Source organism: Equus caballus, chromosome 23 (assembly GCF_041296265.1).
Source record: "Equus caballus isolate H_3958 breed thoroughbred chromosome 23, TB-T2T, whole genome shotgun sequence".
Taxonomy (NCBI): Eukaryota; Metazoa; Chordata; class Mammalia; order Perissodactyla; family Equidae; genus Equus; species Equus caballus.
In genome coordinates, this window is record NC_091706.1 from 46,949,954 (window position 1) to 46,974,224 (window position 24,271).

The window sequence follows — 24,271 nt, forward strand, 5'->3', positions numbered from 1 at the left end:
ATGTAATGCATGACTTTAAGATAATTAATCCAGAGATGGAATTGGGATGTCGTGGTGGGGACAGCTTGAAGGCAGGCAAGCCAGTTGGGAGGCTGTCTCTTGTATAGCTGCAGTTCTGAAATAATGAGAATTTGACCTAGGGTGGTGGTAGTAAAAATAAAGGAGACAGAAATCAAAGAAATTAGAAGAAAAACTGACTAAGAGTCATGAGAATTGGGATACTTGACTTTCAAAAAGGTAGGAGGTAATTGTTAATATAAAAATGGTAATTACTAATTGACCCTGTGGCAGGGAGGGTCTTTGAAATTCATGCTATTTTTATAAATCCTCTGAATCTGGCTAAGTATCTAGACATAAGTCATCCAATTATATAAATTGGATCACTTCTTGAGGTGCTAAAAGTGAAACTGAGCTCAATGACAACGCTCAAAGTAAGGACAACATATAGTACCGATCCATTTAACACTTCCCCATCAACCCTTCCCTTTGCTTGAATTCATCCCTCTAAAAGGCAGAAATTGAAGTTCCAAAAGAACACTTTAAAATGGCAAATTTCCTCCAGATTTTCGAAGAGAAATTCCAGCTATCTCACAGTACTGATGGGTCAGTTGTATCTTGGCCAAATGCTAAGTCTTAAAGCATGTCTCATTACTGACAACCCTTGGACTTGCCGCTAGGAGTCAGATATTGAAAATGCTTTTCACTGTAGCATACGGGACCTGGGCATCAGACAGAGGCTCTGAATAGTCCTACTTGGCATGGAATTCCCTCCAGGTCCTTTTCCCCTTCTCACCACTCTTTAGTCATTAGAATGACAGGTAAACTAGTTTTCTCCTGGCATTTCAAAGAGCAATAGTTAATTTCCTTTCGGGTGGGAATTTTTTATTTATTTGGTTTTGTTTTGTTTTAACTGCCTGTTTTGCTGAAAGTGCTTTTATGCTGGTGCAAATCTAGACAAAGAAAACTTTTATGCAAAATAAACAAAATAGAATGTCCTGAGCCAGGATTTCTTTGCAGGACATGTTCCTGAGGCTATTTCTGAGAGGTTATTTATGGACGGCTGTTTATCCCCTGGAGCCTGACTTCATCGCTTGGTGAAATGAAACGACTCTGTTTAGTACATTGGTCTGCCACCCCTGGGAATGGCTGGATGTCAAATATTTACCCCTGTGGGATCGAACAGAAATCAGAGATGCACAGAGAAAACAGAAATCCAATCCAGTGTTCTTGGGAATTAGTAAAATTTCAAAGTAAGTGAATTTTTAAAGCAAAAGCATTTGAAATAAAATGATAGCACGGTGTAACTTTCTTTATTGGAAGAAGGGGAAAAGTCCTCTGAAATACAAATTGACTTCAAGCAGAAGGGTATTTTCATCTTATTACTTTCTCAGGGACCACACCCATCCCATTCCCTCACCTGGCTCAGTACCAGGCCCAGAGGGAAAGGTTTTAAATTTTTATTTTTTTAATTGAAAACGGATGCTGCACCTTGTTTTCCATGCCTGCATTTTTCATCAAGAAAAAAAAAGAACACCTAGCCAAGGATTAGTTTTGTACCTCTGCAACCTCATAAAACCTAGGAATCAAAACTTGGCGGCCAGCTTTATAGATAGTTACACTGGAAAAATCAAGAAACTCCCAAATAAGTTTGCTATCTTCCCAAGATTTCTGATTTCAAATCGCATGCCTGTCTCCCGCATCAACCCCTGCCCCCACCACAGAGTTTTCCTTTGGCATTATACTTCCCGTATTGTCAGAAACAAAGCTACATTTAAAAGGTTAAGTCAAATAAACCCAGCTACAAAAGGGCTTATAAAATAATCATAGTCGTGAACAGCAAGGAAAGAGATCAGCCACTGAAAGCATAAAGGGAATACTTCGTGGATGGCCGCACTTTAAATAAAATTCACGTGAGCTATGTAACATTAGATGGTTTTAAAATTCGGAGGACAAAGTACAGACATGTTTGTGCATTTCTCTTTCCTTGGATGAGTCTTTGTGAATTGGGTCTGGACCACATACAGTACTCTGCTGCTTGCACACACGGAGCTGGCAAGTTTACTTTGGTGTTTTCCACACGGAACCTTGTGCACTATCAAGAGACAAGAACAATTCTATCTCCCTCCTAAAGACGAAAGTGACACCAAATTCCGGCTTGATCTGCTCAGTCTCAGAACCAGTATCCGTTTGAAATACTGTCCGAGCAACTTCCTAGAATCTTGGGAAGCCAGCCGGTCATCCCAGGCTGCCCTGCCCTCTGTGAGAATGACAGCATTTGGAAGGAGGCTCGGCATACGAAATTTAAAAGTAAATGTTTGGCAGTTTTGGAGGTCCTCAAGTTTGGCAAGGCGAGTATAATCAACAAAGGGGCATTACTTTTAATTGTATTTAAAAATATAAGTCCCTGCAGACTGGAACTGTGTGCTAGGAGAGGCACTTGTGCTGTTTGCCCCTTTGCACCAAGGCGGGGGGGACACAGCTTACACAAGCTGGCTTTGTTTTTATTAATGCAGCAAGCGGTCCTCCCCACCACCCTTCCTTTCAGTGCTCTTGTCGGTAACCCGCTCTGCTAAAACTGGTTACTAAGAAAAATTCCACAGAAACCAAAAGAAAAGGGCTGGGCAGAGATGTGCGTTTAAAGAGCTTTTGCAGACTGACTCGGCAGAGCTGTCTGCAGGCAATGCGTGGTTTCAGCTATTATTACTTGAATGGGTTTCAGCTCCAGGGATGTCCCCCAAGGTTAACAAGATAGTTCAGTTAAAAATAACATTAAATTCTTTTCCCTAGCCGTTATCCCGAAGGGGGGGGGGGGGTCACATTTAAATAACATGAAGGATCTGGTTTAAAGTGACAAAAGCCAGCAAATTCAGAATTAAGGGAGGCTAGAGTTCTATTTCCAAACCCCTCCAAGCCTCTTCTTGAAGGGTGAAAAAAATAAAGGCTCAGTGGAGTGAGTTAAGGATGAAGTGCCAGCTTTAACCAGGCAATATAGAGCTTTTGTGCCTTCTGGGGTGGGCTCTTCTGGGGTACCGAAGCGGTGGATAGGGAGAAATGGTGTTTAAAGGAAAAACAAGCTAAGGTGGGGATGGGAAGTTCGATGTATGAACTGCTAGGCTCTGACAAACGTTCATTTAGAATTAGCAAAGAAAAGCATTCTCGGGTACTTGGCAAAAACTTTGTCATCTGATTAATCGTGCTTGGGGTTTTCTGTGCGCCATCCTTTTCCTTTTAGTTTTCGACATGGCACACACACACAAATTCCAGTCTTCATTTTCATTGAAACCCTTCTCTTTTAATTAAAGAGATGCTCAAATGGAATGGAAATTTTGGTAAAGTATTTGAAATTCATGGCTTATTGGACCACTAGATTACAGCAGTTGTGAAGATGTCATTAGGGGCTGCCTATGGCCAGTGATTGGGAGTAAGTCAATATCACTCACGAACGTCCAGAAGGAAAGAGGCTGGCTCTGGACCTGTGTCCATGGTTTCCTACAAAGTGTACAATTCTTTCAACTAAGTACTTCTCAAACCAGGATTTTAAGCTAAAGTATTTCCAACTTAAAACGGGAAAAATTTTTACAACGTCCAGCTACTTTGATTCCATTATATTTGTGCCTATTTTTACAATCAAATATAACATTTAAAGGCGTTTGAGCAGAAACGTGCTATATTATTAGTGTCATCTACATTCTCAAGTGGTATCAGATAAGCTTAATTTTTTTTCATTCTGAAAACTAGTGTAATCTTCAGGCAATTACCAGTGTACTTTCTATCTCCATACAAAAGAGAAAATTTCTTTTTCATTTGCCTCATTCTGACTCCAGTTCATTACAAACACCTGGAACTGACCTTTTAAACTCTCTAATCTTATGGTGAAATTAATATTTCCTTACTCCCAACGCTGATTTAATATTCATGGAGTTAAAGAAAAAAAGCCCTTTTCCTACATATTTGTTAGTGGAAATTTTAAGAAATCATCCTATTTCCATTAGTGGCCACGCCAGCATCTCTTCACAGCATGCTCAGTGCCTGCAACCACATTCGGTAAAATGTAATAACTAGAGTTTTCCTAATCTTCCCACAAGAAACAAGCTGCTCCTCTAACGCCCTGCCATTAAAACAAAACAGAGCTGTGTGCTTGACCCTCTGGGTTCTTTAGCGACGGACTTCACTTCGAGATTTTATGTAACCCTGTCCTTCCCATGCAAAGAGGATGACATTGGCCCAAAACAGCAGTAATTTCACCTTAGGTAGTTTTTTGGTGTAATTTTCAGGATTTCACAAAGCCATGTACAGTGTTTTGCTGTCTCGTCCCTTAACAGCACATTTTAAATAGTGGCCAGCTGGCTGAGATTAGAGACCCAATCTGTGGCCAAAGAGGAGAAATCAACAGGCCCACACACGAACTAGGCCTCTAGCTGGCTTCACTGATGTCATTAATTTAAGAGCTAACCAACTTTATTGATACGACACGTACTGCCATTTTATCGTGCGAGGAGAGGGCCCCGTCTGAAGTCCTGGAAGTTGGCAATGCAGATATTGAGTGTGGGCCTAGGAGGGAGGAAGAACAACTGGCCCTGCCACTTCAATAGCTGTGTAACCTAGGCAGCCCTAGACGCATATAACTCCTTTAAGCCTCATTCTTGTCATCTATAAAGTGGGGATAAGATCTACCTCATAAGGTAGGATTACATAAATAGCGAAAAAATGTTTACCAGGGTGATGGATAAAAAGCACTCAGTAAATGGTGGCTGTGATTATTGTTGTTATTGTTATTATTACTGTTTTGTTTTGCCTAGTCTCCCTATATTTTTCCTCTCCCCAGTTTTGAGCAGTCTTTAGGCTTTTGAATTCCCTACCTTAGGAACTCTGGAAACTTTGAAGGCAGAAGCAGCCTGAGGACACTGGTTCTTCCTGTTTTGTACACAGTCCAAATCCGCTCAAGAAACCCTTCAGGCGTCCTGATGCAGAAGGCGGGAGGGAGATGCCCGTGTGGAAGCTCCAAGCTGCCAAAGGCAAGTCTGAGGGGTGCTGAGAGCTGTGAGTCCTGCTCCGCAGTGTTTCTGACCCAGGAAGGAGGGATGGCTGTAGGCTCCCAATGGCGAGGGGACAGCCTGGCGATGGCTAACTTCACATTCAGACTGAGGCTTTCTTTCTCCTCCATTGTCGATGGAATAATAAATCTTGATTTAAAAACAAGAGCATTGTTCAAATACCCATTCTGAGGACAGCAGAGCAGAAGGGAATCTTGGAGAACTGGGTTTGACTTTGGCATCTGTGAGTGGCTGACTTGGTGACTTTGGGCTCACATGGGTGGACACAAAGTCAGGATGACTGAAAATGAGGTTCTCTGGGGACTGATGGCTGGCCATTTTCCCACTCATGTCACCTCAGACAGCTACTGCCATTTCTTCTTTTCCAGAAGCAAAGAGCCAAGAAATCTTGGATGAAGACTAAGCATAGCTGGGTGACCCTGAGCAAGTCACTTCATCTCCTTACTTTTCACTTGAAAATGAGGTTAGCAACTCTCAGCTTTCTGAAGACACAAGGGTTGAAGTAGAAGACCACGTTAAGGTCTTTTTCAGTGAAAAAAATCATAATAAAAATGAAATGAGGTATGCGTCCTTCTTGCTGTATTCAAGGTGATGGATAAGAATGACATTTTTCAATTCACTCATTCTATCGACAAACGTTAAATTATTAACGTGCTGTTCTATCACTATATTTGGGCACATGAGAAGTGGGTCTGTAACTAAATAGTGAGTTTCCTCCCTCCAAGATATAGTACGACCAAATTCACTGAAATAAACTGAATCACTCTCAGTCCATGTGCCAGGTCTATGAGTAAAGAGGCCTGAGAATTAGGTTTCTAACAGAAGTACCATGGAATCATTAAATCATGCTTGTGCTTTTTCCCGTCAACTTGAAAGGCTTTTGGCTTCATAACTTTGAAAACATTTCCCCCAAGCTCTCCATATTCTAAAGCAGTTCTTTACCCATTTATCCACCTCAAAATTATCTAATCCTTTACTTCATAAAGAGATTTCCATGAAACTCTAGTTCTGAAAAATGTTAAAAGAAAGTATGTGAAGAAAAATAAACAAAAAGGCTTTTCTCCTAAAGTTTGGTGTATGTTGGGTAAACAAATTCAGTCAGTTTTCTATATTATAGTGCATCTTTGAAATTTTAACATCTTAATGTGCATTGCGACTTTTAAGAGGAGGATATACTGCATAGCATTTCTCAAATTTATTTTACCAAGGAAATACTTGTTTCAAAGAGCATCGCCTAGAAACACAATGTGACAAACTGTGGAAAATTCTAGCTGGGACTTAAGCAATTTTTAAACATCTAAATCCCTTTTCTTTTCTTTCTTTTTTTTTTTTTTGGTGAAGATGATTGGCCCTGAGCTAACATCTGTTACCAATCTTCCTCTTTTTTTTTCCCCTCCCCAAAGTCCCAGTACATAATTGTATATCCTAGTTATAAGTCATTCTAGTTCTTCTACGTGGGATGCTGCCACAGCATGGCCTGATGAATGGTGCTAAGTCTGCGCCCAAGATCCAAACCAGCAAACCCTGGGCCACCAAAGTGGAGCACGTGAGCTTAACCATTCGGCCACACAGCTGGCCCCTAAAAATTTAAATTCTTTTTTTTTCTTCATTTATTTGTTTATTTTCAGATGTACATCATACTATATTTGGAATTCTGTGTAGATTACATCATGTTCACCACCCAAAAACTAATTATAATCCGTCCCTTCACGTGTGAGCTTAATCACCCCTTTTGCCCTCCCCCCTACCCCCTTCCCCAATGGTAACCACCAATCCAATTTCCAATGCTATGTGTTTGTTTGTTGTTGTTTTTATCTTCTACTTATAAGTGAGATCATATGGTACTTGACTTTCTCCCTCTGACTTATTTCACTCAGCATAATACCCTCAAGGTCCATCCATGTTGTCACAAATGTCCGGATTTCGTCATTTCTTATGGCTGAGTAGTAGTCCATCGTGTATATACACCACATCTTCTTTAACCATTCATAAAGCAATCTATAGATTCAATGAGGTCCCTATCAAAGTTCCAAGAACATTTTTCACAGAAATAGAACAAATAATCCTAAAATTTATATGGAACAACAAAAGACCCCGAATAGCCAAAGGATTCCTGAGAAAAAAGAACAAAGCTGGAGGTATCACACTCCCTGATTTCAAAATATACTACAAAGCCATAGTAACCAAAACAGCATGGTACTGGCACAAAAACAGACACACAGATCAATGGAACAGAATCGAGAGCCCAGAAGTAAACCTACACATTTATGGACAGCTAATATTCGACAAGGGAGCCAAGAGCATATGATGGAGAAAGGAGAGTCTCTTCAATAAACGGTGTTGGGGAAACTGGACAGCCACATGCAAAAGAATGAAAGTACACCATTCCCTTGCACCATTCACAAAAATCAACTCAAAATGGATTAAAGACTTGAATGTAAGACACAAAACCATGAAACTTCTAGAAGAAAACATAGGCAGTATGCTCTTTGACATTGGTCTGAGCAGCATATTTTCAAGCCCCATGTCTGACCAGGCAAGGGAAACAAAAGAAAAAATGAACAAATGGGACTACATCAAACTAAAAAGATTTTGCACAGCAAAATCTAAAATCTTATCCTCAAGACAAACACAATTCCTGGACCCAGACATCAGCTAGACAAATGTACCAGGATGATGTCTTCAATAGAAAAATTGAAGATTAAAATAAATAGTCAATTTGACTCCATCAAAGGAGAGCAAACCAAGGATAGCCAAATGTTCATATTCTTTTTAAAATTTTTCTTTTCATATATAGAAATGATAGTTTCCCATTGTGGAAAATTTGAAAAAAGAAGTAAAATAAAGAAAATAAAAATGATCTGCCCCTCCACTACTCAGCTATCTGGTGTGTATCCTTTCATTGTCTTCTCCACGGTATGTATAGACACATACATCTTTTGTGTATTTTATATATGTAACTTTTCAACTTCTTTCCCATTTTATTTTAGCTCATTAGAATTCTCCTTTCTTATTAAAAACTTTTGAAATCACAGTTTGCAATGGTTGCAAAGTATTTCATCATATGGCTGTACAGTAATTTGTGTTGGACATTTGAACTATTTCTAATTTTTCACTATTATAAATAGAGTTATTGTGAATATCCTTACACATAAATCTTTGTCTGTATTTGTTTATTTCCTTAGGATGGATTCCTAGAAGTGGAATTATTGTGTCTAATGGCATAAATTTTTTCAAGGCTCTTTATACACTAAAGCCTAATAGCTTGCCAGAATATTTATATCAATCTACACTCCAACAGCATATGAAAGTGGACAGTGTAATAATGACTCTGGCAGTTTAGGTATCTCTAAATAAAAGGAATACTTTACCCTGAATTTTGTGAAGATAAAGAAAGAATTTCCACAAGCAGAAGGACCTACAACTAGAATATGCAGCTATGTACTGGGGGAGCTTTGGGGAGAAGAAGAAGAAAGAAAAAAAATAAAAGAAGATTGGCAACAGATGTTAGCTCAGGTGCCCATCTCTTAAAAAAAAAGGAAAGAATTTGTCAAGAATTACTCTACTCACACTCTGTATTAAAATTCTACATATTTTATCATATATGCATATGTATATGATATCAACTTACAATTCTGCCACAACAGGAAACTATTAATAATCTACAAGTAATAAAGATGAATAACTTGTTTTAATTCTGACATTTCTTTGCTCTGTGAAACTCATTTCTTCATAATCTGCTCTAGAGTAGGGTTTCGTGTCCTGCTGTGAGGCTATTCTCATTAACTTTTGGCATTTATTTATATATCTGCTGAAAATACAGTCTATCTTATCATTAATTATCAGTTTTTAATAGTTAGTAATCTCTCATTTGCTCACTTCCCTGATCTTGCTTTTCCCAGAACACACCTTCCTACCTACTGGTACCTCTTCCCAGAAATTCTTCCTCCATTGATTTGTTCATTGACTCTCTTATTTTGTTTAGATGTCCGTTCAAATATCACCTCTGAAAGAGCAGACTTCCTGCCTCCCTCTTTCTTCACGTTAGTTAATTTTTTTCCTAACAATTATTATTTAACCTCATGTTATTTACTTTTCTATGTGTGTATTGTTCTTTCCCCCCTCCCAACAAGAATGAAAACTCCATTATGGCCCCAGCCCCGTGGCCTAGAGGTTAAGTTCAGCATGCTTTGCTTCTGCAACTGGGTTCCATTCCAGGCGTGGATGTCTGGCACTTGTCAGTGGCCATGCTGTGGCAGTGACCCACAAACAAAATAGATGAAGATTGGCACAGATGTTAGCTCAGGGTGAATCTTCTTCATTCAAAACAAAAAACAAACCAACAAAAAACACGAGGGCAGAAACTATATCTGCTTCATCCACTACTGTAGCTCTAACATACTCATAGTGTCTGGCACTAGTAGCCCCTTAATAAATATTCGATAAACAAATAAAAGAACTTTCCCTACCTCCAACTTCCTTTCACAAAAGCTGCTTACCTGTTGAAGTTGCTAATGAAAACATCTGTGTGAGTGTACAGCCAAAACCTTTCCCAAGTTCACATTCTAGGTCTGCCTTCTTCCTGGACCACGTATTTTTTCCTGTGAGATCAGAGGTTTCAGTAACAGGCAATGCTGAAAGGAAGAGCCCTTAAACACCAGTTAATGAGAGGAGTCATTTCCTGCTTAATCTGTAAATTGATCTCCCACTGAGCAGAAATATGAATACGATGACAATGCTTTCTCTTCAACACTTTTTACGTCTGCCTGAGCTCAGGGATGCTATTATTTACTTATGTTATAGCCCATATCATGAGGCTGGACAAGAAGTCAGCTCTAGAATAGATCTTTGGTGACAGGTATACTGGGGCAGGGCAGAGGGGCGGGCACGGGGATCTGTCCATGATGAGTAATGTTCTCTGTGTTCTTGGTGCTTTTGTCATCTTATACTCCCCGCCCCCTTAATCTCAGGGAGCGACCTCCTACTTCTGTATTGATTTGAAGTTGACAGTCAGCTGACTCCCTCCTTCATGATTAGACAGGAAATACGTCGTGAAGTAATGGAGTAGAGTTGAATTTATCAATTCTAGTTTTAGTTCCTCTCCCTGGGAACCTGGTAAAAATCACTTAATTCTTCTTCATCAGAAAATGAGAAATCAACCAGATGATCTCTGAGTTCCTATACTTCAAATATTCTAAGATTATGATCTATGGCAGAGCTTCCTAAGGATTTTCCATGGAATTACAAATTCCATAAATGTCCCCAGAGAGCATAGGGATCAGAGGGGTCCCAAAGGACCAGTACAAATAAGTCAGGGAAAGTCAGGACATCATAATCCCCTAAGAAACGTAGGTTGCACTTTAGCATATTAAATGCTGATCTGTAGTTATTTCACCTCGCCATCTTACTTACACATTAAAGATTCTTCATCTTTTGCATTTGTTCTTAGGAAAGAGTAGCACCATTTCCTTGATTATTTTACTTTGTCTTCTCTTTACCTTCTTCAGATAAATTACAAATTTGTTGAAATTCAGTGGTTAGAGCTCTACACTTACACATCATGGTTTGGATAAGCACAGGGCAATGTTCCCATGGTTTCGTATATTGTTCCTGATTATCATCACATTTTTCTGTCTTTCAGCAGCAGCAGTAACAGCAGTTCACTGAAGCAATGCCTTTGGGGATATCTTCAAACATCTCTCTTAGAAGGTTCTTCTTTAGATTCTACCTCCCTTAAATGTTAATCTTCACTCTGCATCTACAAAGAATAACTGATTCCCTCTTTCATCTTATATCCCTTAAAAAATTACAGGTTACTGTTGGAATTTTGTCTTGTTCAGAATAAACATCCCTAAGACTTTTACTTTAGAGGTCGCAAATTGTTGGCCCATGGACCTGATCAAGTTTGGAGACAGTTTATTCATTCCACACAGTGATTTTTGTTGTTAGCAGTGGCAGTTTGTTTTATTAATTGAGCCAATACATAAAAATTGGGTAATTTTGCATAAATAGCCACATTTCAATTTTCACTTGAAAAAATAAAGAGTTCTAGCAGCACTGGGTGAGCATTCCTACAATGCAATAATCAGCTAGAGGTGGGTAGTGCTTGCCTCCATCAGACTAGGCCTAAGATTTCCGGTGTGCCACAGTCCCCATCACTCTCTATTGTGCTGCATATCCTGAGGCAGACTCCCAGTTTTTGTTTATTGTCAGGCTTCCACTGATGTTTTCCTTTAGTAGTAGAGAAATATGTCTCCTCTTATTCCATTTCAGTTGTTTATATCAGTGGCCTGAGTGCTGTAAGTGCTTAAATGGGCAACTCATGCTTTAAAACCTGCAAGATGATGTGGTTTCAAATCTTCTTAGTTTTGGTCTCTCTTCTGAACAAGCTTTGTAGCTTCTCCTTGCTTTAAGTGTAACCCATAAATGAATACAGCGTTCTTGAGGTTGTCCAGCCAAAGTACAGTAGAACAGGTATAATCAAAGATTACTTACATGATATTAAGCTGAATACAGAATAGAATAAGTCATCTGCTGAAAAAGCTAAGGTATTTTCAAACACGCTGCTCTTCAGCCAGGCCTCCCTTATCCATCCCACATTTAGTTGGGTTTGAGCCCTAAGAACAGCACCTTGCATATTGCAAGTCACCTGGTGAGATGTTTATCATTTCAGCAGTGAGGAAAGCACAGGATCCACATTCAGAAGAACTGGAATATGGTCTGGGTTCTTCCACTTATCAGCTCTGTGCTTCTGGGTAAATCTTTGTCTTCTGGGTCTCAATTTCCACATCTTTAAAAAAAGTGATTGCACTATATTCCTGTGATCCCAAATAAAATAGCTTCATCCTATAAAGCTTGTTCCAACTCTGAAAATAATTTTATTGGTTTAAAAGCATTCTTCTATGTTTTCTCCCCTAATTTTCCAATGCTTCAGCACATTCTTGAATCTAGCCTATCTGACACTCTCTTAAAGGTTTATGCCATTTCTAGAGTCTTCTGGTTAGAGACCTTCCTGGTCACGTTTTGCACACACTCTTCTAGTTTGAACTTATTGGAGAAATTCTCCTGCTTTGCATGTCTCTACTTTCCTTCCTCACTGAGATCAGGTGGTAAAAAGATAATTAGGATTTAAATTTTGACATCTTTTTGCTGTTACCTGCCAGTTTTATTTTTGAGATAATTTTAGGCCATGGAAGTAGCTCTTTTTGTGTGTTTACTTGTGCGTTCATTTTGGCTTTTTTATCCCTACCCTCCTAACATCTAGAGTGCCCATTGAATCATGTTTAGACTTTCCCACCCCTAATTATGAAGTTACTAAAGATTACATGGTGATATTATTCCAATCTACCAAAAAGAGGATCTAAATCTTCAGATCATTGTACTTTCTCTACCTTCTGGGTCTAGAGATCTTAAGCTAAGGAAGTCAGGAACTTGCCAGATGCTTAGCTTTTAGCCAAATTAGATTTCCAGTAAATACTTCTAATCTTTCCTAGATACTCCGATTTTAGTGAAATGCTATTACATACTCAATGGCAGATCAATATACTCTTTAGTAATAGTTAAGAGAAAGGGTAATTAGAGTCAGAAATCGTAAGCCAAAAGTCTCAGTTTAAATAAGAGACTTAGCATGCAAAAAAATGGAATGTCTGCTTTCTTTATTCTCATTCATTCCAAGCCCTTGTCAGAGTAACAGCAGTTTAAATTTTTCCTGACTGTGGACACAAGAGTTGGTTTCACGAAACCTGAGCTTTCTTCGTGGGTTCCTTCCTATCCCTGCCTACCATGTGCTCTTTCCTATGACAGTTGAGAAGTCAAGTGCAAGAACTTCCTGGGAGGAGATGGCAAGTGATACCTGCCCCTGAGCAGAAGCCCTGGGAGGTGAGCATCACGCAGGAACCCACAGAACCAGAGGGCTACTTCTTTTGCTACTCAAATGACTTAGACTTGGGAATTCAGGTGGTGCTTGCAAGTGAACTCTTCAGACTTCACTCCCTTCCATCTCTCCGCAAGCAGTGAGCTTCTTCTAAGGCAAAGAAAGAGATTGTAGCCAAGAGAAAGAGTCCTGAAGACAAAGCTCTATCCTGGAAATGTTACTCCCTTGAATTTTAAAACCAAGACATGGTAGGAGAAACCATGTCTTCGTTTAGTACCTTACTTACTTAGTACCTTACTTAGTCAGAGTACCTCTGACTTCCTCATTTCTTACCTTTTCATTGTTTCATGACATTTGCTTACCATAACTAATCCAGCTTCCCTTACCATTCCTCTCTCTAAGTTCCCAACCACGACACTAGTCCTTGTTGCAAGACCCAAATATCTGCTGCTGGTCAGTGGGATGCACATTTGGCTGCAGATCTCCTTGTCTTCATTCTTCATTCTCCAGATCAACTATGTCTAACATTACTGATTAGGATAGACTTTCCAGTGACCAGTAGACAATAGTAGTTCATGTTCCAAAGCTGCCTCATCTAATAAGCATGACCTAGTAGACAGAGCAAATGTCTGTCTTCTCCAAAGAGAACGGTGAGGCTCCATGGCCTTGATCTAGTGTCAAGTTAAAATCGCTGACAAGACAAAGTAATAAAACTCACATCATGGTTGGCCTCACCACATTAGGAACCTCAAGAGTAAAAGCAGAGGGCTCTATAATTCCCACCCTGAACATAAAAGCAACAAGCAGTTACATTGCACAGCATATTAAAATGTTAATTGTTTGAAGTCCTTAGTCGTAGTATATGAAACAAATTGCCTAGAATAATTTAAATATATTTTATATTCTGAATATAAAGGACTCTAACATTTTAATCCTTGTCAGCATGGCTCTATTAAGTTTCAAAGCAAGATTTTCTTTCCTGTAAGCACATGCATGGAAGATGCCACGTGTGCGTCCATCAGAAAAAAATATGTGTGCCTTTGTTACCTTGACTGCACTGCTGTTCAAAGCTGAAGCTCATTACTTATCCCACATTAATATTCTCTTCAAGAATAATATTTTATTTTTGTCACAAACTAATGGAAATTAGCATATTTGTAAAGTTTAAACAAATCTGCCAAATATTTTATACTGTAGTTTTCTACAATCTAAGTTTTTAAGGTTTGTTTAGAAAAAATTGAATTTGAAAACAGTTTTCTTTTTTAAAGATTGGCACCCAACAACTGTTGCCAATCTTTTTTTTTTCTTTTTTCTTCCTTCTTCTCCCCAAAACCCCCCAGGACACAGTTGTATATTCCAGTTGTGAGTGCCTCTGGTTGTGGCATATGGGACGCCGCCTTAGCACAGCCTGATGAGCCGTGCCATGTCCGCGCCCAGAATCAGAACCGGCAAAACCCTGGGCCACCGAAGTGGAGCACAAACTTAACCACTCAGCCACGGGGCCGGCCCCTGAAAACTATTTTTAACAATTACACTGATTAAAACATGATGAATGGGATGCTTTCTCGGTTAGGTTAGATATTTTTCATTAGGTTTCAAGGCGATACCCCTTTAGAATAGAAATTTCAGAGTTTGTACCTTTAACTCAAAATGGGACTAAATTTCATATTGGATTAACAGGTCATTTGTTGTTTAATGATGTAAAGTTCCAGTAAAAATCATGGCTCATGGAACCTTAAAATATACTTAACACAACATTTTGAAAGGTAGCAATCTTATTTTCCTTCATGGGCACTTAGAAATTATAGCTGAATGAGTTTGTGAATATAAATAGAACTTTCTCTCCTTACTGGAGGTGTTACCCTCCATCTGGCTGACCTCCCGCTCAGGTAATTACACTAGGCCTTTTGAAATTGCCCCTGAAGTTCTAATTAGACACAATCTTCTTTGCTTCCTGTTGTAAACTGCTGCCTTGAGTCGTGCTCTGAAGTGTGTTTCAAATCCATGTCCACTCCCCATCTTCCTGACTATTCTTGTGACTTTGCTAATTAACACTCAAAATAATGCTGTATGGTCTGAAGAGGAGTATGGAGTACAAGCTCTTACCATCAGCTTCACCGCCGACGTTTCCCAAGGGCTTCTGCACATAAGGTGAAGTTGAGATGGAAACAATGAACAGTCTATGACAACTGTGGGGCATCCCATTAGTAATACTGCATATTTTTCCCTGGAATAATTCTCCAGCCCCTCTCAGGCCCTCTAGAACAGAGAGCTTGGAACCAGATACTGGATCACTTCACCAGTGTGAATGATTATGTTATTAACCGTTCACTGTATAAGGGTAACACCCGCAGTGGTGAATTATCTTAACCAGTTTAATAGAATATTTTTTAAATCGCTTCAATGAAGCATTAAAATCAAGGGAGAATCGCCCCTGAAATGTGAGGAAGTGGGACAAAATCATGAAATGTGCACGTCCTCGAATTTAAAATGATTTTACTACAATGTTTTCTTCATGAGGACTAGTCAGCTATAGGTTACACTGTCTTGGGAGTTGACATGAAAATTTCCGGGAATGTATAAAATCAGTATGTAACCCTTTTGTTGAAGCTGTTTTAAAGTCATTATCTAAGATACACACACATACATGTATGTATATGTTGCTATATATCTTAGGTAAGGACTTTCAAGCAGCCTCAATGAAGGTATTTTATGTACATATATCTCCATCAAAAATACTGAAAATTTTCATTTTTTCTAATTAAATTAAAAAATTACACGAATAATGTCCTCTCTCTGTGTTTTACAGTCTAAGGAAATACTACGCAAAATTCTATGTGTCCTATAAGAAAAATTGAGGGAAACTGCACCAGAATATGCTCTTATTGAAATTATATTTCTTTGGAATTTTTAGAAATGGTTTAAATTATAGGATTGAGATGGGTCAGAACAAGAATTTTTTTTGAAATCTCTTTTTTTGGTAATTGGCTAGAGTTTGCATTGTTTTCAACTACTTTTTAATAAATTCCAAGTTTTGGACATTGAGCATTTCTATATAACATTACTGGTGGAATTAGACACACCACAGAAGGAGCTAATTCAGCAATTTAAACTCTTTTACAGGCATAATGAAGTGAGAGTTTCTGGAAAAAATGTCTAGTGGATTATTTCTTTTCCAGAAATCTCCTCTTGCTTGGAGAAGGATCTAAAGTGTTAGAAGTTTTGATTTCTCCTTTAAGTAAGTGATTATTTTTCTTATTTTCTACTGGGGAAAAACTGATAGGCTATTCCATAAGCTCCAAAGGTGGGCAGTGTAGGATTAAAGCATGACAATGTCAAGGCTGATCATCTGACAAGAAGAAGGCTGTAGATTACACATGCAGGTTTTGAGAGGCTCGTGTTGGGCATCACAATATTGTTACCAACTCTATTCTGGTCAAAAGGTAAGCCTATGGAAAGTAAAAGGGGTAATAACTTGTGAGTCGTGTTATGCTGTCATCAAACATTGGAAATTTGTCCTACTTTCTTCCTCTGCCTTCGGAATCCAAGACTCCAAAACCAGGACAAGAACTGGTTACTCTGGTGATCTGGCACATGCTTTATAAATATTTACATCATAAAATTTAGAGCCTAACATTTATCTATGATGTTGACACTCCAGCATGGCACTTCCAAAAGTTCGTTCACATGGGATCAAGGCAAATAATTGAAAAATAGAAAAATATTTGAAGAAAAAAGACATGATTATAATGAATTAAATGCTTCCCAGTACCAACATCAAGTAGGCTTTTAATTCACAATATTAAAATATCTGGGCAGTTAAGGATCCCACATTTCCATGGAGAAGGCACTCGCCTACTTGGGAGGCAGCGTGAAGTAGTGGAAAGATCCTGATTTAGAGGCTTGTAGACCTGAATTCACATCCTACCTCATATACTTAATAGCTCCATAAACTTGGGCAGTTACTTCTCTCAGTCACAGTTTTCTTATTCTAAAAACAACTACTTTTCAGTGTCTTGTGAGGACTGAGCATCATGATAGAAACTACCCAGCAGAGTGCCTACTATATTGTGGCGATTGAGAATGGCACCAATATGGATGTTTTCTCTGTATGGAAACTGAATTATTTTACATCATTGCTTGAATTCACTTTATTCAGTAATGCCAGCAAGACATTAATGCTTCTAAATAACACATCTTAGTGACAATACCTCAAGTGGTATTTAAAACAATAGTCTTGGGGATGACCCAGTGGCACAGGTGTTAAGTTTGCACATTCCGCTTCAGTGGCCCGAGGTTCGCTGGTTTGGATCCTGGGTGTGGACCTATGCAGCGCTTGTCAAGCCATGCTGTGGCAGGCATCCCGCATACAAAGTAGAGGAAGATGGGTACGGATGTGAGCTCAGGGCTAGTCTTCCTCAGCAAAAAGAGGAGGATTAGCAGCAGATGTTAGCTCAGGGCTAATCTTCCTCAAAAAATAAATAAATAAAAAATAAAACACAATAGTCTTTCAATTAATATTCCCTTTCAATTGATATCTGTTCTTCTCTGACTTGCTGCCTCACATTCTAGCTTTCTTCCTCTGTTCTTGGTATATAATACCTAATGATGATAATCTAATGACCTTACTAGATGATACATTTTATAAGGGTAGGAACTACGTTGGTGCTGTTCACACTTAGCATAGTGTAGTTAATGTGTACTTATTGAATGCACAAATAAGTGAATGAAGACATAAAACATTCTCACTACCAGGCAGTATATTAGCTTAAGAATGTGACTCATCGACTCATTGATATATGTATATATCGAGAGAGACACACACATCTAAAACTACCCAGTAGATCAAAATTAATTTCCATGAAGGCAGCAAGAAGTGAACTAATTGACTAAATTATTTTATCTTAATATCATTTAAAAGTTTTAAATATACATAAAAGTAGAGGAAATAGTATAATAACCTCTAAGTACCCACCATTCAGATTTGGGAACAATTATCTTCCAACAGACTTTGTTTTATCTTTTCACACCTCAAAACATGAAACACAAAACCTCTTTAGAGGGACACTCTCTAGGCCAAGGTTGCCAGATATAAGCCCCACTCCTAAATTCTATGACATACAACGGCCTAATCAACTTGAACATGTATTGACGGATTCAAAGAAATCAAGTTCAGATGACCAAGAACTTCAGTTAATAGAAATTGCTTTAAGATTACAATATAACTATATAAAAATTATTAAAGATATGAATTAAGGAATTGAGAACAGCAGCTGTCAGGATTCAGCCATTCCAAGATAGAGTAAATCCAAGAAAGGCAAGAAGTGGCTTTGAGGGAAAAGGGGCCCATAAATCGCACATTAGTGATAATGGCTGAGAATTTTCAAGAATTAATGAAAAGCAAAACTTTTCATATTTAAGAAGCACAGTGAGTTATACCGAACAAGTAAAAATAATTCTACACCAATATTATTAAAATTTCTGAACACAAATGACAAAGAAAAAATTCTAAATGCAATGAGAATAAAAAGATAATTTTCAAAGGAATGTAAATTATAGAAACAGATTTCTCAACAACAACAATGGAAGCCAAATAACAATAGAATCATTTCTTTATTGAGCTGTGAGAAAATAATTGTCAGCCTGGAATGCCTAGCTAAACCAACTTTTAAGAGAGTGGGTGAAATAAAGATATTTTCATATAAAGGCTAGGAGGAATGCACTCCAACCGCTGCCGAAATAACTACTACTGTATCGTCTAATTCAGAAAGAAGAAACATAAACTCAGCAAGGTGTGTGATACAAGAAACAATAGTAACATAGCAAAAAATGATAAACATATGGGTAAACCTAAACAAGAAGTGACTATAAAATAAGAATAATAATAACAATTATGACTAATTTGGAGGGATAAAATAAAGCTGAAACTAAAACAATAAAAAACAACAAATTAGATGTCAGGAGGCAGGTAATTCATACTGAAGCATTTAAGGTACCCTTGTGCTGAGAAGAGGTTGTGCTGGATATCTTCTGTTTGCCCCACCTGACACAGTCTGCATTCTTCTCGACCTGCCCTCTGCCCTGGAAGGCTGACCTGAATGTATTACATCATCATGATCCTGAACCTTCTGGCTTTTGGTTGAGTTCGGCCAACTGGGAGTCCTGGCAGAAGATCAGAGGGAGGGAGAAGAGGGAGTTCAAGTGTATTTATTCCCCTTGTTCTCTTCCTGTGGGTTCATCCAGGACTGACTCTATCCTTCACTAAGGTCATTTCTGGACTCAAGGAAAGAGAGACACTATTCTTCCAGGCTCCTATCACTTTTCCTCTTTGCTTTGAGACTAGAAATAACAACATTCCCTCTGCTGCTTGACAGGTACCAGCACTCTCCAATATGAATTCCCTAATCCCTATCATCATTGTAAATAGCCCCTAAATGGACCAACCCTCTTTGTATGATCTTAATTTGAGAGTGTCATTACTTTCCTTTTGACCCTTGACTGATACAGAAGGCAAATATATGGATTAAATTTATACTTATACTTAACTTCAAAAGTTAAAAATGAAAAATTATATAGTTGTCACAAAAAGAATAGAAAATGAATGATCAACTTACAAAGACATAGTGGAAAATAAAGACGATTAAAAATGAAACAATCCAATAAAATGCAGGAAAGGAGAGGAAAACACATGGTAAATTGAAAGCACAAAATAACATGGTAGAAAATAATTAAGAAAGAATTCCAGTGTTGGTCATGGTGGAATAGCTTATACTAGACTCATTCTTTATAGACAAAAATTACAAAAGTTGGGCCGAAAAACCAAACAAAAACAAAAGAAAAAACCCACAACACAAAACAACAAACAAAAACCTCGATTGTTGGAAGGCGTTCAAGAACATTCAAAGTAGGCAGAAACTGTAGAAAGTCTAGTTCTTGAAAGAAGGAGAGTTTCTTTTTCAAGAAAGTTGACCTTCATATTTACCTGGCCTTTCCTCTGTGGGTACTTCCCCATTCTCTGTGGGCCAGGGCCACGAAGGCATCTTACTATACTGAAACGACCAGGGATTTGGGGCTGCTAGAGAGACTAGAAATAAGTAGGGAGAAAACCCTGGAAAGGAGAGAATCAGAGGAGGGAGCCCTAAAATCTACATACAAATGCCCTCAAATTGTTGGCTGACTCCAAAGCTGTGTCAGGGCCAAACTTTGAGGAATTGATAGAAAGCATTAACTGAGAAGTTAAAGAGCTGAGCGGAGATTTAAGCAGCTGGGAAGACAGAGCTTAGAGTTCAAGACTCAATAAGCTTCAGGAGCATGGCAACCACTTCCAGCACTTTACTGGGATTCCAGAGGGCCCATGCCCGAGAAACAAGGGCAAAATTAGAGTAGATCAGCCATTATAAATCCTCTATAGCAAGGTCTGCAAACTATGCCTGTTTCTCTAAATAAAGTTTTATTGGATTTCAGCCACACACATCCATTGCTTTAATATTGTCCATGGCTGCTTTCATGCTACAACAGAGTTGAGTAGTTGCAGCCCTTTGCCCCCATGAAAAAAGCCTGAAAGATTTGCTGTCTGACCCTTTTATTGACCTCTTCTGTACCGAAGCTAGGAGATCCACTGATGCTGCATTTGCCTGTAAGAACAATTAACCTTCCCTGGAAGAAAATAACATCATTGAGAGTCTTAATTTTTCATACACATTGACACCACATTGAAAATCATGAGGCATGCTTAAACAGTACTAACGGACTGGAAACAAAGAAAATCAACGATCAAGAGAAACTGATCTTGTTCTGTTGTGATTGAGATATTTTAAGTAGAAGACAAAACCTTTATTTTTTTAACCATTTTTATTTTGCAGTATTATAAACAGAACAAGTTGCAAAAATAGAACATCAAAGTTCTCATCTACCCTTCACTCCTCTTTCCTCAATGTTACCATCTCATCTTATATAATCGTAGTATAATTTTCTAAATCAAAAAATTAACATTGAAGTAATATTATTAACCTCAGATCTTATTTGAATTTCACCAACTGTCCCACTATTTTTCTTTTTCTGATTCAGGTTCCAACCCAGGATCCCACATTAAATTTACTTTTCACATCTCCTTAATTTCCTCTAATCAGGGAAAGATTCCCAGGATTTCTTTGTCTTTTATGACCTTGATACTTTTGAAGTGTACTGGCCAGTTATTTTGTAAAATCTTCCTCAATTTATCTTTGTCTGATGTTTTCTCATGATTGGATTGAAGTTGTACATTTTTGGCAAAAATATCACAGAAGTAGTGTTGGGCCTTTTGCAGTGTATCATATCAGTAGGTATGATGCCTTACTAGGGGTGATGTTAACTTTGATCACTTGATTAAAGGAGTGTCTGACAGGTTTTTCCACTGTGATGTTATTATTTTTCTCATTGTAATTAATAAGTATCATGTGGGGAGATAGTCCGGGACTGTGCAAATATCCTGATTCTCATCGTACTTTCCCCTACTAATTTCAGTAGCCATTGATGATTTTTATCTGCAACAATTATTACTATGTTGTTTGCCAAATGTGGATTTACTATTGCCATCATTCCTTCTGCATTAATTAACTAGAACTGTACTGCATGAAACAGTGATCCATCTCACCCTTTATTTATTGATTCAGCTGTCTTTTTATATCAGCATGAACTCATGGATATGTATTTATTTCACGGGTTATAATTCACCACTATTATTACTTATTTTTTCACTCAAATTACCTCATATTTGGCCATTGGCAGCTACTGAGGTCCTTTTGAAATGCCCCACAATTTTTTGAGCACTCTCTTACTTTCTGGCACATAAGATGTTCCAAGCTCATCTGAATACAGGTAAAGAGAAAATATCCAATTGAGAAACAAAAAGATTAAAAAACGGAATAGAGTCTAAAGGACATGGACAAATGACTTAATACTTATGTAATGGAGTTGCAGAAGGAGAGGATAGAAAATGGAGCAGAAGCAATATTTGAAACAATAGAGGTTGAGAATTTTCCAAAAGACATAACAGAAATCAACCCACAGATTCAAAAAAGTCAGCAAAACCCAAGCAGGATAAATAAAAAGAAAAATAACACTTAGGAACATTATAGACAAATTGCTGAAACCAAATAAAACAAGAAAAACCAAAAGCATCCAAAGAAAAAGATATATTATCTTCAAATTAACAACAATAATTCTAATGGCCAACTTCACAACAGAAACTATAGAAGCCATAACTCAATGAAATGACATTTTTAAGGTGCAGAAAGAAAATTTAAAAACTGCCAGCCTATAATTCTATGTCTAGCAAAAAAAATCCTTAAACTGAAACCAAATTAAAATGCTTTCCTACAAATAAAATCTAGTAGAAATTATTGCCAGTAGGTAACACACAGCAGCGGTAAGTAGGTTCATCAGGCTGAAGGAAAATGGCCCAAGATGGAAAAAAATCTGCAGGAAGCAATGAAGAGCAAGAAAAGTGGTAAATATGTGGGTAAGTTAAAAATATAAAAGAATATTAAATGTTTAAAATAATCAGAAATATGTCAAGATGTTTATAACACACAGAAATGTTAAATATACAACAAAAAAAGCACAGATGGTCATTGTAAGATTCTTGTATTGATTCAGAAATGTTAAAAATTATTAATTCAACTCCAAAGAAACTAGCAGGTAAGAAATAATAAATACAAGAGTGGAAATAACTGACTTTAGAGAAGAGTTATAAAAAGAAAATCAACAAAGTCAAAAGTTGGTTTGTTGAAAAGTGTGATATAAATTCATTAACATAAATAATGTAATAATAAACATTTAGTAAGATATGTCTTACTACAAAGAATAGAGAAAACATAAAATTATCAGTATCAGAAATCAGAGACATCACTACAGACCCTGTATATGTGAAAAAGGATAATAAAGTGCTATTATAATGTATGCCAATAAATTCAACAATTTAAATGAAATAAATTATTTGAAAAACACATATACCCAAGCTAAGACAAGAAAGAATACGAATATTTGAATAATGCTGTATCTCTTAAAGAAATTAAATCTATAATTAAAAACTTTTCCACAAAGAAAACTCCAGGCCAACATGTTTTCATTAATGAATTCTTCTAAACACTTAAGCAAGAAATAATATCAATGTTATCTAAACTCCTTCATAAAAGAGAAAAAGAAGGAACACTTACCAAGTCATTTTATGAAGGTTTGATAGTGATGACTAACATGACTGACATTAATAAAAAAGAAAATTACAGACCAATATTTCTTATGAAGATATATGCAAAAACTTCTCAATAAAATATTGGAAAATTGACCACAGTGTTATGTAAAAAACATGATACATCATGATCAAGTGGAATTTATCCCAGATATGAAAGATTGATTTAACCTTTAAAAATCTAATTAAATTAATAAAGGAGACTTTAAACATTAAACTAATAACGGAGAAAAAAATTTATATATAGAAATAATCATTTCTATAGATGCAGAAAAAAAGCTTGCTAAAACTTAATACCTGCTCATAACAAATTTATCAGCAACTTAAGAATAGAAGGGACTTTCTTTTATCTGATAAAGGGTTTCTATTTGAAAAATTACAGCTAACATCACACTTAATGGTGAAATATTGAATGTTTTCACCCTAAGATTGGGAACAAGGTCAGGATTTCCACTTTTTACTACTTCTATTCAATATTGCAATAGAAGTCTTAGTCAGTGTAATATGGCATAAAAAAAGGCACAAAAGTTGGAAAAGAAGACATAAAACTATGTTCTTACTTTTAACAGAAAATATAAAACAATTTACAAACTCAGAATAAATGAACTTAACAATGTTGCTAGATACAATGTCATTATAAAAATTAAATTATATATACTAGTAACAAAAACATTAGAAGATAAAATTCTAAATAAGATCATTTATAAAAGCATTGAAAAAATTTATACACTTAGGAATAAGTTTAACAGTCTACTTAAAGTGAAAAATTTGTAAATAAAAGCTGTTATGATGAAAACAACAAATCATAATTGAAAAAAATAAATGGAGCAATATGCCGTGTTCTTGGATTGGCAGACTCTAAATTAAGATGTCAATGCTTCCCAAATTGAATTATAGCTTTAATACAATCAAATCAGAATGCCAGCAGGTTTGAGTGTGTATATAAATAGATGAATTGATTCTAAAATTTATATGGAGATGCAGAGAACTGAGAAAAATGGCCAAGACAATCTTGGCATAGAAAAGTGAAGTTTTTGATCTTATGCTACACCATTTCAAGATTTACTACGAAGATTTACTGTGTTAGTATGATAAAATGGCAGTGTTGCAAAGTGG

At 37.3% G+C, this 24,271-nt stretch overlaps 2 long non-coding RNA genes across 2 annotated transcripts in view; one reads left to right on the plus strand and one right to left on the minus strand.

Annotated features, from left to right (window-relative positions):
* Positions 1-24,271, minus strand: part of LOC111770175 (uncharacterized) — a 354,326-nt gene that overhangs the window by 74,572 nt on the left and 255,483 nt on the right. The window lies entirely within an intron of this gene.
* LOC138920419 (uncharacterized) lies at positions 1,756-7,926 on the plus strand. The gene is made up of 3 exons (XR_011431570.1): positions 1,756-2,348; positions 4,930-5,015; positions 5,423-7,926. It is a non-coding gene; the product is annotated as an uncharacterized lncRNA (long non-coding RNA).